Below are 14,216 nucleotides of genomic sequence, written 5' to 3'. Positions count from 1 at the left end.
GCATGCATATGCTTTATTTTTGGTCTGGCATTCTAGGCTTCATTGACCTCTGGTCATGAAGGAGTTAAGGTTCAAATAAGGTAATCATTTAAGTCTAATAGCAATAGGACCACAATTAGAAAATAAATGTATATTTTTATATGTTTTTATATTGGAACCATTATGTTCAAAGATCAGACCAGTGACACCTCCTTCATTGCTATGCACACATTTGAGCATTTTTGCAGAAATCTCAATTTAGCAGTCAGTTACAGTGAAATGTATCTTATGGAAGTGAAACAAGATCTGTTGCTTTTTAATGTCTTCTGTGTTCATTTGATATTATTTGCCATTTTGCTACTTTAATCCCACTGTGTTCATTACAGGAAGCTTTTATATCACATCAGCAGATCTGCAGAAATTTGAATAATGATAGTTCACATCACTTTTAACCCATTATGCCTTGTATGTATACACTGTGCAATTGTAATTTTGGACAGCCAAGGGTTTATTATATTTGCTAAAAACTGTTTTTTGACTATCTGTTGGATATTGGATATTTTTCTCTATTTTAAACTATATGATACATATAATTTTACAATAAAATATTTTTAAAATTTGTATATTGTTTACTTATGTAGCGCTACTCCCACAGGTGCTTCTTGATAATACTTGTCTGCAGTGGTTGCTCTGACCTTGCAAGCCTCCTGATTCATCTGACACTCTTGGTTCAGACATATTTCAACAGTATAGAGACACAATACTTTAGTAACACTACTATATTAGACTTGTTCAAAAGAGTAGACCACAGGAATAATGGGTGTAGGATATACAACCCCAGTTAACACATAAAACAGGACACTGGTAAAATAGAAATAATCACTTAGCAATGTTTAACAAATTATACAGTCATAAGTAGTGAGCTTCAACTATTAAATTGTAGCACTAGCAGTAGAAGGGGGAAGAAAAGGCTTGTTGACTTATCAGCTCCCTCTAGGCCACTGGCATCACAATGGGGGAGGCAGAGAATTATGTAAATGTATACTCCAACATAAATAGATACAAGTCCCTAATTTGAATAACAATGTCCTTAGAAGAGAAGAGGTCCCTTTAACTACAGATTACAACTTGAGTCCTGTGATGTTTAAAGTTCCTGATATGGTGATATCTGTATTCTGCTAACAATGGTGGGGCCAATAAAAATTTGTGAATACTGGTAATTCAATTAAGTTAAGCACCCTGGAATGCTTTCAGGTTTCTTCAAGGGTGTCTTGGCAGAATGCCTAAAAAATGCCCAAACATCCAAACATTGTATACAAGCCAGCAAGTGGATCAGAAAGTCTGCCTTTTAGTTCCACAAAGCCACAGGTTTTCAGTGTGTACCATTACAGCCCTCCAGCCGCCAGTGTCTAAACAATGAATTATATCATCATTTGATAACGAGGAGGTCAGGCCTCTGCACGGCATCCTTGCTTGCCCCTCCCCTGCCCCTCTCCATCAGCAGAGGGGTCTCATTAGAAGAGTTAGGGAGAGAAACTGAGGGAGAAGAGAAACACTGGCGTACTAGTCAGTACCAGTCTGTAAAGGAGTGTTTGCGTTGGAAAAATAAATCATCCCAAATTTTGGGTGTCCTTTGTGTGAGAATGCAGCTGCACTATGTAAAACTATTAGTTTATTTTTCCATTTTAGAATGGGGTGCAGAATTTTAAAGGGTGCCTTGACTGAAAAAAGGTTGAAAAACACTGCTCTAGAGTGATAACAGAAAGACGTTGGGCATCCACCTGCTCACCAATCCTATGGACAGCATGGCCTCCTAGGATCAAGAGTTCTTGCACAGGTTCTTGACTGTTTGCAGGGATATGCAAAGTTACCATCCAGTGAGCAGTGATGTCTGTGTGAGGACCAGACAGTGATAAACCTGGTGCAGAGAAGACTGATGTGATCCCGGTGTGGCGATCAGAGTCACTGCTGTGCTGAAATGATGTGCAGAGTCCCTCAGCAGTAGGCCCGCAATCTGTCTCTGCAGTCCAGCACTCTGTGTTCATCTCTGAATCCCACGCCAAGAGGGAGAGCCAGTCCTTTGCTGTAGAATATATCTACTCTCCCAGCATCCCTCTCTTTTGCCCGCTCTCTGATAGATGTAGTTCAATCAGCACTCAGGAATACTTTATGTATTGACTATAGGACTACAGGTCCCAAGATCATCTGCTGTCAGAAGAACTGAATCCACTCTGCTAACAGGAAGTGATGTAGCAGTCCTAGTACTGGGCACTAGGGGAGAAAGGGTTAATCATAGTCTCATCTGTAAATGTCCCTGAAAGTCATATTGATATAGCCAGCACCTGGTTACATATATATATACAGTTGTGTTCAAAATAATAGCAGTCAGACATCACTAACCTGATCAATCACTGTTTTTGGTAGAAATGATATTTCTACATGGCAAATAATTTACTAGCAGGTGTAGTAGAGTAATAGAAATCCAACAGACCCAACAGTCATGACATGCATGCTGCTAATTCTGTGAAATTGAATCACTAATTGAAAGGGGCATGTTCAAAATAATAGCAGAATGGAGTTCTATTAGTGAGGTCATTCATTCTTTGAAAAACAGGTGGCAATTATTGCCCTTATTTAAGGAAGGAAGGCAGCAAATGTTGTACATGCTGGTTACAGTGCATTTCTCTCTGAAAGTCTGAGGAAAATTCGTTGTTCCAGACATTGTTCAAAAGAACAGCGTACCTTGATTGAAAAGTTGATTGGAGAGGGGAAAACATAAAGAAGTGCAGAAAATGATAGGCTGCTCAGCTAAAATGATCGCAAACGCTTTAAAATGGCAACCAAAACCTGAAAGACGTGGAAGAAAGCCAAAAACTACCATTCGAATGGATAGAAGAATAGCCAAAATGGCAAGGACTCAGCCAACAATCAGCTCCAGGAAGATCAAAGAAGGTCTAAAGTTACCTGTGAGTACTGTTACAATTAGAAGACGCCTATGTGAAGCCAAGCTATCTGCAAGAAGCCCCCGCAAAGTCCCACTGTTGAAAAAAAGACATGTGCTGAAGAGGTTACAATTTGCCAAAGAGCACATTGACTGGCCTAAAGAGAAATGGCGCAACATTTTGTGGACTGATGAAAGTAAGATTGTTCTTTTTGGGTCTAGTGGCCGGAGACAGTTTGTCAGACGACCCCCAAACACTGAATTCAAGCCACAGTACACTGTGAAGACAGTGAAGCATGGTTGTGCAAGCATCATGATATGGGGATGTTTCTCATACTACGGTGTTGGGCCTATTTATCACACATACCAGGGATCATGGATCAGTTTGAATACATCAGAATACTTGAAGAGGTCATGCTGCCTTATGCTGAAGAGGAAATGCCCTTGAAATTGGTGTTCCAACAAGACAACAACGCCAAACACACCAGTAAACGTGCAACATCTTGGTTCCAGACCAACAAGATTGACGTTATGGAGTGGCCAGCCCAATCCCCGGATCTTAATCCAATAGAAAACTTGTGGGGTGACATCAAAAATGCAGTTTCTGAGGCAAAACCAAGAAATAGAGAAGAACTGTGGAATGTAGTCCAATCATCCTGGGCTGGAATACCTGTTCACAGGTGCCAGAAGTTGGTTGACTCCATGCAACACAGATGTACAGCAGTTCTCAGAAACAGTGCTTTTACAACTAAATATTCATTAAGTGATTCAAAGGAAAGCAAAATCTTCAAACATTTTTCAGTTTATATAGTGAATGTTTGAGTTTGTAAAGAAGAATACAAACACTGCAATTTTTTTGAACAGTCTAATATTCACTTTTCTTCAATTTTTTTAGAGGAACAACACAAATTTGATATATTTTTCGTCATGTTTTGATTTGGAATAGAATGTGTAGTGTTCCCAATGCAATTGTGTGTATGGAAATAAAAGCTATTAGAAGGATTTTGAGCTTTATTCACTTTTTTCAACACACTGCTATTATTTTGAACACAACTGTATATATATATATATATATATATATATATATACATATACATATATATAAACTTAGCCAAGGCCCAATCAAAACCTTTATTTATTTTCAGATAGAGTAGCAAAAGTTTTACAACCTCTTTCAGGATTTTATTGCTGCTTGAGGCTTTGTTGGGGAGATTTCTTTTAAAACGCTGATGGGTTCTAGCTTTTCCTAATCAGCCATGCCAAAATAGACTGTATCTAGCCTGAGTTCTGATTGTTTTTCAGCTTTTGTTGGGTTTCCCCGAAGCTCCAAATACTGTTTACTTCTGCCTGTTGCTGAGGAGTGTTCCCCAGTAAATAGTGCAAGAAGAAACAATGCCATAAGTTTCAAGAAGAAAACTGTCCCAAGAAGCTGTCAAGAGGCCAACAGCAACATTAAAGGAGCTGCTGGCATTTCTTGCCAGTGTACTATATGTGTCAATAATCTCTGTATTTTTCATATGTCTGGGCTGTGGGGTAGGGTGGCAAGATGGAAGCCTTTTCTTCATCCAACCCCATTATATTTTGAAAAAAAAACCTACCTCAAGTCTGCCAAAAGCATGTGGGAAAATGTGTTATGGTCTGAGGAGACCAAGATTTTACTTTTTTGGCCATAATTCTAAAAAGTATGTTTGGCAGAAAACCAACACTGCATCGCAAAATAAACCCATCATACCCACAGTGAAGCATAGTAGTGGCAGCTTAAAGCTTTGGGATTATTTTTCTTCACCTGGATCTAGGGTTTTAGTCAAAGTGGAGGGAACAGTTCCGAATATCAATTTTGGCATAAAAGCCTCTGCTAAAAAGCTGAAGATGCATGAGAAATGACCCAAACCATATCTCCAAATCAACAAAAGAATGGCTTTATCAGAAGAAAATCAACATTTTGAAGTGGCCCAGCCAGGGCCCAGACCGTTGTCCAACTGAAAATCTGTGGGGTGACCTGAAGAGTGCTGTGCTCAGGAGATGTCCTCACAATCTGACAGATTTGAAACACTTTTGCAAGGAAGAGTGGGCAAAGATTCTCAAGGCAAGATGTGCCATGCTGATGAACGCATACCCCAAATGACTGAATGCTGTCATAAAATCAAAAGGTGCTTCAAGAAAGTATTAGTTTAACCACTTGCCTACTATTTGTGCAACTACATTATTGTAAGGTATTTTTGTAAGTTTTTTTTATTTTTCACCCTTTAAATATTTCAGTTTTTATTAATTAAATTAATAAAAATTAAATATAAAATCTAATTTAATATGACATTAAATTAATATTATAGGTCACATTTAAGGTGCAAAAAATCTGAAGTGGTTTATCTTGGTCTGATTTATTTATATACGGAAAGGATATGGTTTTTATTGCTGCCACTGGGGGAATTTCACTGGGGATAAAGTGAGGTTAAATCTCAGCAATAAGCATACGGACAGCAATAAACAACATATACTAAAAATATTTTAAAAATATGTGTTTTGGGAAGCAGCCTATAAGGTATTGTTTCGTTGGTATTGGGTGCCGGCTCGTTTGGCCCAGGCTAACCCTGCCTGTAGTGATCGATGTTTTTGGGGTTGTGGCCATCGTGGCGATGTACTGCATATCTGGTGGTCATGCCCGAGGTTGGTTCGTTTTTGGTCTCGTGTGTTTGGCCTCCTTTTCACTTTGTTTCATCTCTCCATACGCCGGGATGCTCGGTATGCTTTGCTTCATTGCCCCATACCGGGCCTCTTGGCTCGTCAGCAGCGGTTGGCTTCCTATTTGTTTTTATCGGCCACTAGGACAATTGCCCAGGCCTGGAAGAGTCCGTTTGTACTTTTTCAGGGGGTGCGGGATCGTATGACTACTATGATGCTCAATGAACAGATGTCGAGTATATGCAACGACTCTCAACATAAATTTTTGACAATATGGGAGCCGTGGTTGCAATATGCCTTTCCCACGCTCCCCCCTGCCAGTGTAGGGAGGTGAAGGAGTTTTGTATTGGCGCTCATGGACCCTTGCTCTTTGGTGTGTGTTTTTTTTGTTTTGTTTTGTTTTTTTTTTGTTTTTTTTTTCTTTTTTCTCTTTCTTTCTTCTCTGCTTTTCTTCTTTCCTTTTCTGTTTGTTTTGATGTGACAGTGGACAGCTGTCTTTAGGTGCGATAATCTGAGTTTCACTGATGTTATTGTAACCTATGTGCCATTGATAGCCCCTGCGCGGGCATACGTTTTGCCTTATTGGAATTAGAGCGTTGTCTGCTCTATTATGCATTTTCTATCGGTGCAATTGATAGCCCCTGCGTGGGCGTGTTTTGTTGCCTCTGTTGCTTCTGTTTTATACTGTTTAAAATTAATAAAAACCATTGAAATACAAAAAATATGTGTTTTGGTTGAATTTGGGCTTAAAAAAGTTGAACTAAAGCTATTGATTTAACGGTTTCCCCAAATAGTTACCTTCAAGGCATGCAGTGAATGATAACTGTCACAGTTGCTTTTGATCTCAACTGAACTGTCAAACCATCAAACCATGGTGTTACAACTGATCACTTGTGCATCCATCATGGCAACTGCAGATCAAACAAAGTCTAAAGTGGCAGCTTTTTTGGATGTAAAGGATAGGAGGGGTTAGTTCCACTTTCAAGAGGATATGGACAACTTAGGCAAAAAAATAAATGGTCCATATAGTTAATTAAGTTTAGAGAGTAACTCAATTTGTGTTGTTTAAAAAAACACATTCCCCTCTGGGTTTATTCTAACAAACTTTGTTGCAGGTTTCTACCTTTTCTGCTCTGAAGAAAAAGCTGTTTGTTGTGTGCAGAGTGAATCTGAATGAGAGTGACCTTCTCATTATAAACCAGCTGATGTACTTGTAGTGTTCTAATGAGAAAATGCAGGGTCTGCATCCCTTTAAAAGTGATTAACCCTTTGGCAGTATCTCACTGGAAATTGCTTTTCTATTGTAGAGGATGCTGAAAATCTGACTTGTATCTTAATGCAGACTTCTGGGAAACCAGTGAGCCAATTACACAAGTAGGAAATTACATTTCTGGGGAAGTTCTGTACACCAGCTGTGTACAGTAGACTTACAAGCAGCCATATTCTATTGAATGTTAGAAAAAATTACAGACTGAAAAGGAAAGAAAATATTTATTAACATTAAATTACAATGTGGCTTGTTTAGCCTATCTATATGCTGTATTGTTTTTTTTTTTTTTGCTATATTTTCCCCACAAAAGTAGAGTTACCCTTTGAAGTTTTTTTTACCACAAAAAGACAGCAGGCTAGCTGATTGTTTCAAAACATATCTGGATGAATTTCCACAAGACAAAATGATCTCTCTCTCTCTTCATACATACTGTATATATACATTATACTGTATATATATATATATATATATATACTATCAGAATAGTGGTTCAGGTAGGGAACATGACCCATGGCTTTTCCCTTCCCCTGTATCAACTGCAGGTTTAGGTTTCAATTAATGCAAGGTTTTCTGTTTTGTTTTTTATGGTTTTTCTTGATGAACATAAGGCCTTTTTGGCCCAATTTTTTAACTAAATGGATGAGAAATCTATAGATAGTATACAACTAAAAATTTTTAAATCCCATTCATGGTTACCAAAATAATTTCTTTGAAAACTGATAAAAATTGGATTCATATGTACTTTGAAGGTAAAACTGTTTTTTCATATAAATTTATTTTGCAAAAAATCAAACTATTAGGCTACGTTCACACTAGCCTTGTGTGCAGGCGGCAGAGAGGCGTTTGGGAAGCGTTTTTACCACTTCCCAAACGCCTCTGCCAATTCTGTACATTACAGCACATGGTGCTGTTCTAACAGGAGCGTTTGCGTCGCGTCGCGTTGCGTCGCGGCAAAACGGACGCCTCTGGTCGAGTCAGGAGGCTTTGAAGCCTCCTATTCTCGTCTATGGTGCCGCTCCGCAAACGCCCGGCCGGCGTTTGCGGTGCGGTTGCGACGCGGTTGCGGGGTGTTTGCGGAGCGGTAACACCACTCAAATGCATTATAGGCGTTTGTGGGGCGTTATTAACGCTCGGCAAACGCCTAGCAACCGCCGCTAAACCGCGCATGCGGCGTTTGCGGAGCGTTTGCCGAGCGTTAAAAATGCTCCGCAAACACCGTACCAACGCTTGCCAAACGCTATAGGGGCGTTTGGCAAGCGTTGGCAAAACAGCCTAGTGTGAACGAGCCCTTATAGTGCAAATTGTCCCATTTTCTCACATGTGAAGTTCATATTTTTGACACTAGATGTCACTATTTGCGATCATGCAATCCATGCACATATACTATATTGCCAAAAGTATTGGGACGCCTGCCTTTACACGCCCATGAACTTTAATGGTATCCCAGTCTTAGTCCGAAAGGTTCAATATTCAGTTGGCCCACCCTTTGCAGCTATAACCACTTCAACTCTTTTGGGAACGCTGTCCACAAGGTTTAGGAGTGTGTCTATGGGAATGTTTGACCATTCTTCCAGAAGCGCATTTGTGAGGTCAGGCACTGATGTCGGACAAGAAGACCTGGCTCACAGTGTGTGCTCTAATTCATCCCAAGGGTGTTCTATCAGGTTGGGGTCAGGACTCTGTGCAAGCCAGTCAAGTTCCTCCACCCCAAACTCGCTCGTCCATGTGTTTATGGACCTTGCTTTGTGCACTGATGCGCAGTCATGTTGGAACAGGAAGGAGCCATCCCCAAACTGTTCCCACAAAGTTGGGAGCATGAAATTGTCCAAAATGTCTTGGTATGCTGATGCATTAAGTGTTCCCTTCACTGGAACTAAGGAGCCAAGTCCAATCCCTGAAAAACAGCCCCACACCATAATCCCCCCTCCACCAAACTTTACACGTGGCACAATGCAGTCAGGCAAGTACCGTTCTCCTGGCAACCACCAAATTCAGACATGTCCATCATATTGCCAGACAGAGAAGCATGATTGGTCACTCCAGAGCACGTCTCCACTGCTCTACAGTCCAGTGGCGACATGCTTTACACCGCTGCATCCGATGCTTTGCATTGCACTTGGTGATGTAAGGCTTGGATGCAGCTGCTTGGCCATGGAAACCCATTCCAAGAAGCTTTCTATGTACTCTTGTTGTGCTAATCTGAAGGCCACATAAAGTTTGGAGGTCTTTAGCTATTGACTCTGCAGACAGTTGGCGACTTCTGTGCACTGTGCGCTTCAGCATGCGCTTACCCTGCTCTGTCATTTTACATGGCCTACCACTTCATGGCTGAGTTGCTGTTGTTCCCAGTTGCTTCCACTTTGTTATAATACCACTAGCAGTTGACCATGGAATATTTAATAGCAAGGAAATTTCACGGATGGACTTATTGCACAGGTGACAACCTATCACGGTACCACACTTGAATTCGCTGAGCTCCTGAGAGCAACCCATTCTTTCACAAATGTTTGTAGAAGCAGTCTGCATGCCTAGGTGCTTGATTTTATATAACTGTGGCCATGGAAGTGATTGAAACACCAGAATCCAATGATTTGGAGGGCTGGCCCAATGCTTTTGGCGATATAGTGTATATTTTATAGGTGTAATGCATATAATTTGTTAATGTTTCATATAGGCATACTTACTATTTTTGCAGATTGTAAAATGTTACCTTTTTTATCAGTAGTAATCTTTTAATCTATTTAATCTAGGCATTGTTTGTGCTTTCATTCAGTTTTTTACATTTCTCCAGTTACTTTAATGCAGATGAGCTGCAAAAAACATAACGATTAAAAATAAATTAATGTAGTGAGGTATAAAAACAGACATATATTCTCCATTGTTTGCAAAGTACATTTTTGGGGTAGGGTCTGATAACCTGTCTGGCCTTTACTGCTGTCCACGGTCATTATGAAAAACATTTCCAACATTTTTGTGGCCTGGATAACACAGAAATTAATTATGAAGGCACTATAACTCCCTTCACCCCATCCTCCTCCTACATTTCTTATTTCTATATTCTTCCTTCTTGTGTTAAATCCTTTAGGTCCGAGAATCCTTAGATTGAGTGAAGGAGTTTTATACCCGTTTTTTTTTTGTCATCTGTGTCCCATTTGGGAGATTTTCCTTTACTTCCCCATAGCCAAAACAGGAAGTGTAAGGAAATCTCTCAAAAGTGAGGGAGTCCTTGGTTGTCACCAAGATAACCAGAACTAGTGTCCCTACTGGTAGCTTTCCCCTCTCTCCCTGTTCTGACGACAACTCAATATTTTCTTTCACTGTTACGGTAAACAGGGCACAGAGAGCGGTAAAACCTGGCAAGTGTTCTAATCCTACTCCACTCTATCCAAAACCAAAAAAAAAGTGTCTTTAGTTATACATATGTGGAACAGTAACACAGATACCAGATTATCATTGTCTAACCCAGTTAATTATTTTCAAGTCACATACTGTAAGTCAGGGGTAGGCAACCTTAAAGACGTGGAGATCTATCTGAACAACATGGGAGAAGTCAAAGATCTCTGGCACAGTGTCACCTTCTCACACCTGATTAAACCTCTAATTGCCGTACTACCTTGTCACAATCATGTGCATCATGCATGATTTAAATCAGGTGGCAAGGAGGCAGCATATTGCTTTCTCACCACTTGTCAAACACAATTGGATCGCTTTACAGAGGAGCAGCGCTGCCTGCTGCACTTGTGAATGACTCTTAGTGCAGTGGCACTCTTAGGGCTTGTTCACATGTAAACTTTGGGGGTGGTAAAACCATGCGGTTGAGTCACAGTTTGAACGCCCCCAATCCCTACCCCCCTTTAGATGCTGAGGCAGCAGCGGAAGGTATACACATGCTGCCTGTTGCTTGGGTGGTACTGCCTGTCAGCTGAGACCCATTCAAGTAAATGGGGCCACTCTGCAAATGTCCCGTAACTGCATGCTTTTGTGGGGTCCAAGGGGTTAAAGCTGGTGGTGACAAAGCTGCCTGTTTAACCCCTTGTTTGCTATACTGCACAAGGTTTCAGGGCACTTGCAGAGCAGCCTCATTCGCTTGAATAGGTCATGCTTGGCAGGTGCTACACCCACCAAACATGACATGGCATAGGAGTTGCACTACAGAGGAGACATCGGCTTATGTGGCTCTTGCTCTCTACTACCGCTCCAACTTTACAATAGTTCCTCTGCATTGCATTCTGTTTGATGCTCTGGGATAGCAGGTCGGCAAGCCCTGACCGTGGTCTACCAGTCACCTGACCGAGATCTACTGCTAGATCACTATCAGCTGGTTGCAGACCCCTGCTGTAAGTATTGCATGTCTATGGACACTATGCCTAAATACTGGTCTCCATTTCAAATACATTAATTATGAAATGCTTTTCTTTCTCACCTCTCAGAAAACTTATAAATGAGCCTCTAGAGATCATTGTATTCCCAATAAAATTCACAAAAATGTCCCCATATCTTCTCACCTGGTATCAGGGGATGCCACAGTCATAAACGTGTAATCAAGGCCCTGATTTGCTGCCAGAAACACCCATGCTGGCTAGGGACACCTCCCACCTTCCTTCTGCAACAAGAAAGGATTAGGGCACCACGCACTTTGAATGTGGAGGAACTCTGCCATCTTGAGGACTCATATTCTGCAGACCAGGGGCGGACTGACCATTTGGAAACTCGGGCACTGCCCGAGGGCCCGGGGTCAGTAGGGGGCCCTATGAGATGCCCCTGGTACCTTTTTCATAGGCTTTTTTGAGTTTGGGCAAGGACACAGGGGCCCCATGATCCCCTGATCCCATGATTGCCCGGGGGCCCCATGAGTTGTCAGTCCGCCCCTGCTGCAGACGCACCTGCAACTATAAAGTAATGTCCACACATTCAGCCTTTTTAACATTTTACTGCAGCAAGAACAGAATGTACAGTCCTTTGTCAAAATATAACTTGGCCTCTGCCCTAAAACTACAAGCTTACATAATAGTATATAGAGGGTAACTTCTTCCCACCATCCTCTGCCCCCAAGCTCTTCTGACTCTAGAATATAAAGGACTAAGCTGGCTGCATCCCAAGTGCCAACCCAGGGGAGGAATTTCCCTAAAAGAGGCACTAACCCCTGCTTACAAACATATCTGATGGGACTGCTCAATGGCTAGACAATTCTGGATAGACACTGAGCTACTGATCAATAGCATTTCATCTGTAGGTGTACCATTGATTCCCTGATCTGCAAATTTAAATTACATCCAAGAGAAAGTATGAAAACAACATTTCTCTGAAATGTAAGTTTGACTATTCTGAAACAATTGTGCAAAACCGAATTGCCAGTAGGAATGTCCTTGATGTTTGAGTGGAACATAAGTTCCACTCGAACATCGTGTGTTCATGTGTTCTGTGAACAATGCACGCTCAACAATGCACTGCACTCTGACTACAGGTCAGGTGCAATGCTTTGTCCATTCACAGCACAGTTGGGCTGAACTAGCACTCAATTGTTCTGGGCAGCACAGTGGCTAAATGGTTAGCACTTCCACCTGGCAGTACTAGGGTTGTTGGTTTGAATCTCAGCCATGACACCTCCTGCCTGGAGTTTGCATGTTCTCCCTGTGCCTGTGTGGGTTTCCTCCGGGTACTCTGGTTTCCTCCCACGCTCCAAAGACATGCTGGTAGGTTAATTGGATCTTGTCTAAATTGGCCCTAGTATGTGTATGTATGTATATATGTGAGTTAGGGACCTTAGATTGTACACCCCTTGAGGGTTAGGGACTGATGTGAATGTACAATATATATGTAAAGCGCTGTGTAAATTGATGGCGCTATATAAGTACCTGGAATAATAATAATTGTTTACATCTGACTGGCAAATGTCAGATAGAGGTGAGTGCTTGGCGGGTGCGGACTGGTCTGCAAGCGTGTTTTATTTTATTTTGGCTAGTCAGCGGCATTGTGAAAACGCTGGACACCATGACTGACGATGGATTACAACGATGGAACCATTTTTGGCTTTTTCTTTTTAAATAAAGGACTTGTCAAAGACTGTCTACTGTAATTTTTTATACTACACTTTTTCTTTTTGTGAATGAGTAGCAGTACCCCATACTCATTCACATGGGGGGGACCAGGATCTGGGGACCCTCTTGTTAAAGGGGGCTTCTATATTCCGATAAGTCACCCCCCGGGGCACGCTAGGTTGATGATGTCACAAGGGGGCGACATCACTATGTGGCCCTGCCCCTTAGATATTTAAAAACTGTCAGGTCAGCTGAGCTGTCAGGCGGTGGGAGCCAGCTTCAAGAGCTGAGCATTTTTTTTTTTTGGGTTGCCGGTGGCGACGGGCATCGTGATCGGGATTGACGTTGGATCTACTTCAGGGGACTTTTTTTTATTTTTGTTGCTTTAATAAAAGACTTGTCAAAGACTGTCTACTGTCATTTTTTACACTACACTTTTTTTTCTGTGAATGAGCAGGGGTACCATGTATCCCATAATCATCCACATTGGGGGGGGGGGAATCTGGGGGCCCCGTTGTTAAAGGGGGCTTCCAGATTCTGATAAGCCCCCCTCCCGCAGACCCCCACAACAACAGACCAGGGTTGTGGGGAAGAGGCCCTTTTCCCCATCAACATGGGGACAAGTTGCTTTGGGGGGGGGGGGCCAGCTGTTGAGGCATGTGGCCTGGTATGATTCAGGAGGGGGGGTGCTCGCTCGTCCCTCCCTTTCCTGACCTGCCAGGCTGCATGCTCGGATAAGTGTCTGGTATGGATTTTGGGAGGGACCCCACACCATTTTTTTTTTAAATTTTGACCAGATCCAAAGTGCTTAGTATGGATGGGGGGGGAACCCCACGCAGGTTTCTTTCTACATTTTTAAAGTCAGCTGTCGGCAGGGAACCCCACTGACAGCTGAAACATAACGCATGTTTTCACTACTAAAATACCACATGACGTAATAAAATAACTCATGCGGTATTTTAGTAGCATTTTTTGTAAATGTCAACTTTTTTGGGAAAAATGCTGTGCGGTATCTTACCGCATACTCGGATGCAGTAAGATTCCGCTTAGGGAATTGTCCCCTGAGATCGTTAGGTTTGAGTATTCAACCACAAACTGAACAGGGGGTGTTTGGCCCATCACTAATTGCCAGTACAGATGGTTCAGAACAAAACTGGCAATAAAATAATAAACAAGAAGCTGCTTGACTGCTTCCCGACTGCCCTATAGCAGAAATACTGCTACAGGGTGGCACGGGTGTGCAAAATCACGTATATATACATGATTTTGCATTTCCGGGTAGGGTTCATGCCCGAGCCACACACGCACC

Source organism: Staurois parvus, unplaced genomic scaffold, assembly GCF_062004578.1.
Source record: "Staurois parvus isolate SC_StPar_1 unplaced genomic scaffold, SC_StPar_1.0 ptg000572l, whole genome shotgun sequence".
Classification (NCBI taxonomy): Eukaryota; Metazoa; Chordata; class Amphibia; order Anura; family Ranidae; genus Staurois; species Staurois parvus.
Note: the sequence above shows the minus strand (reverse complement) of the source record.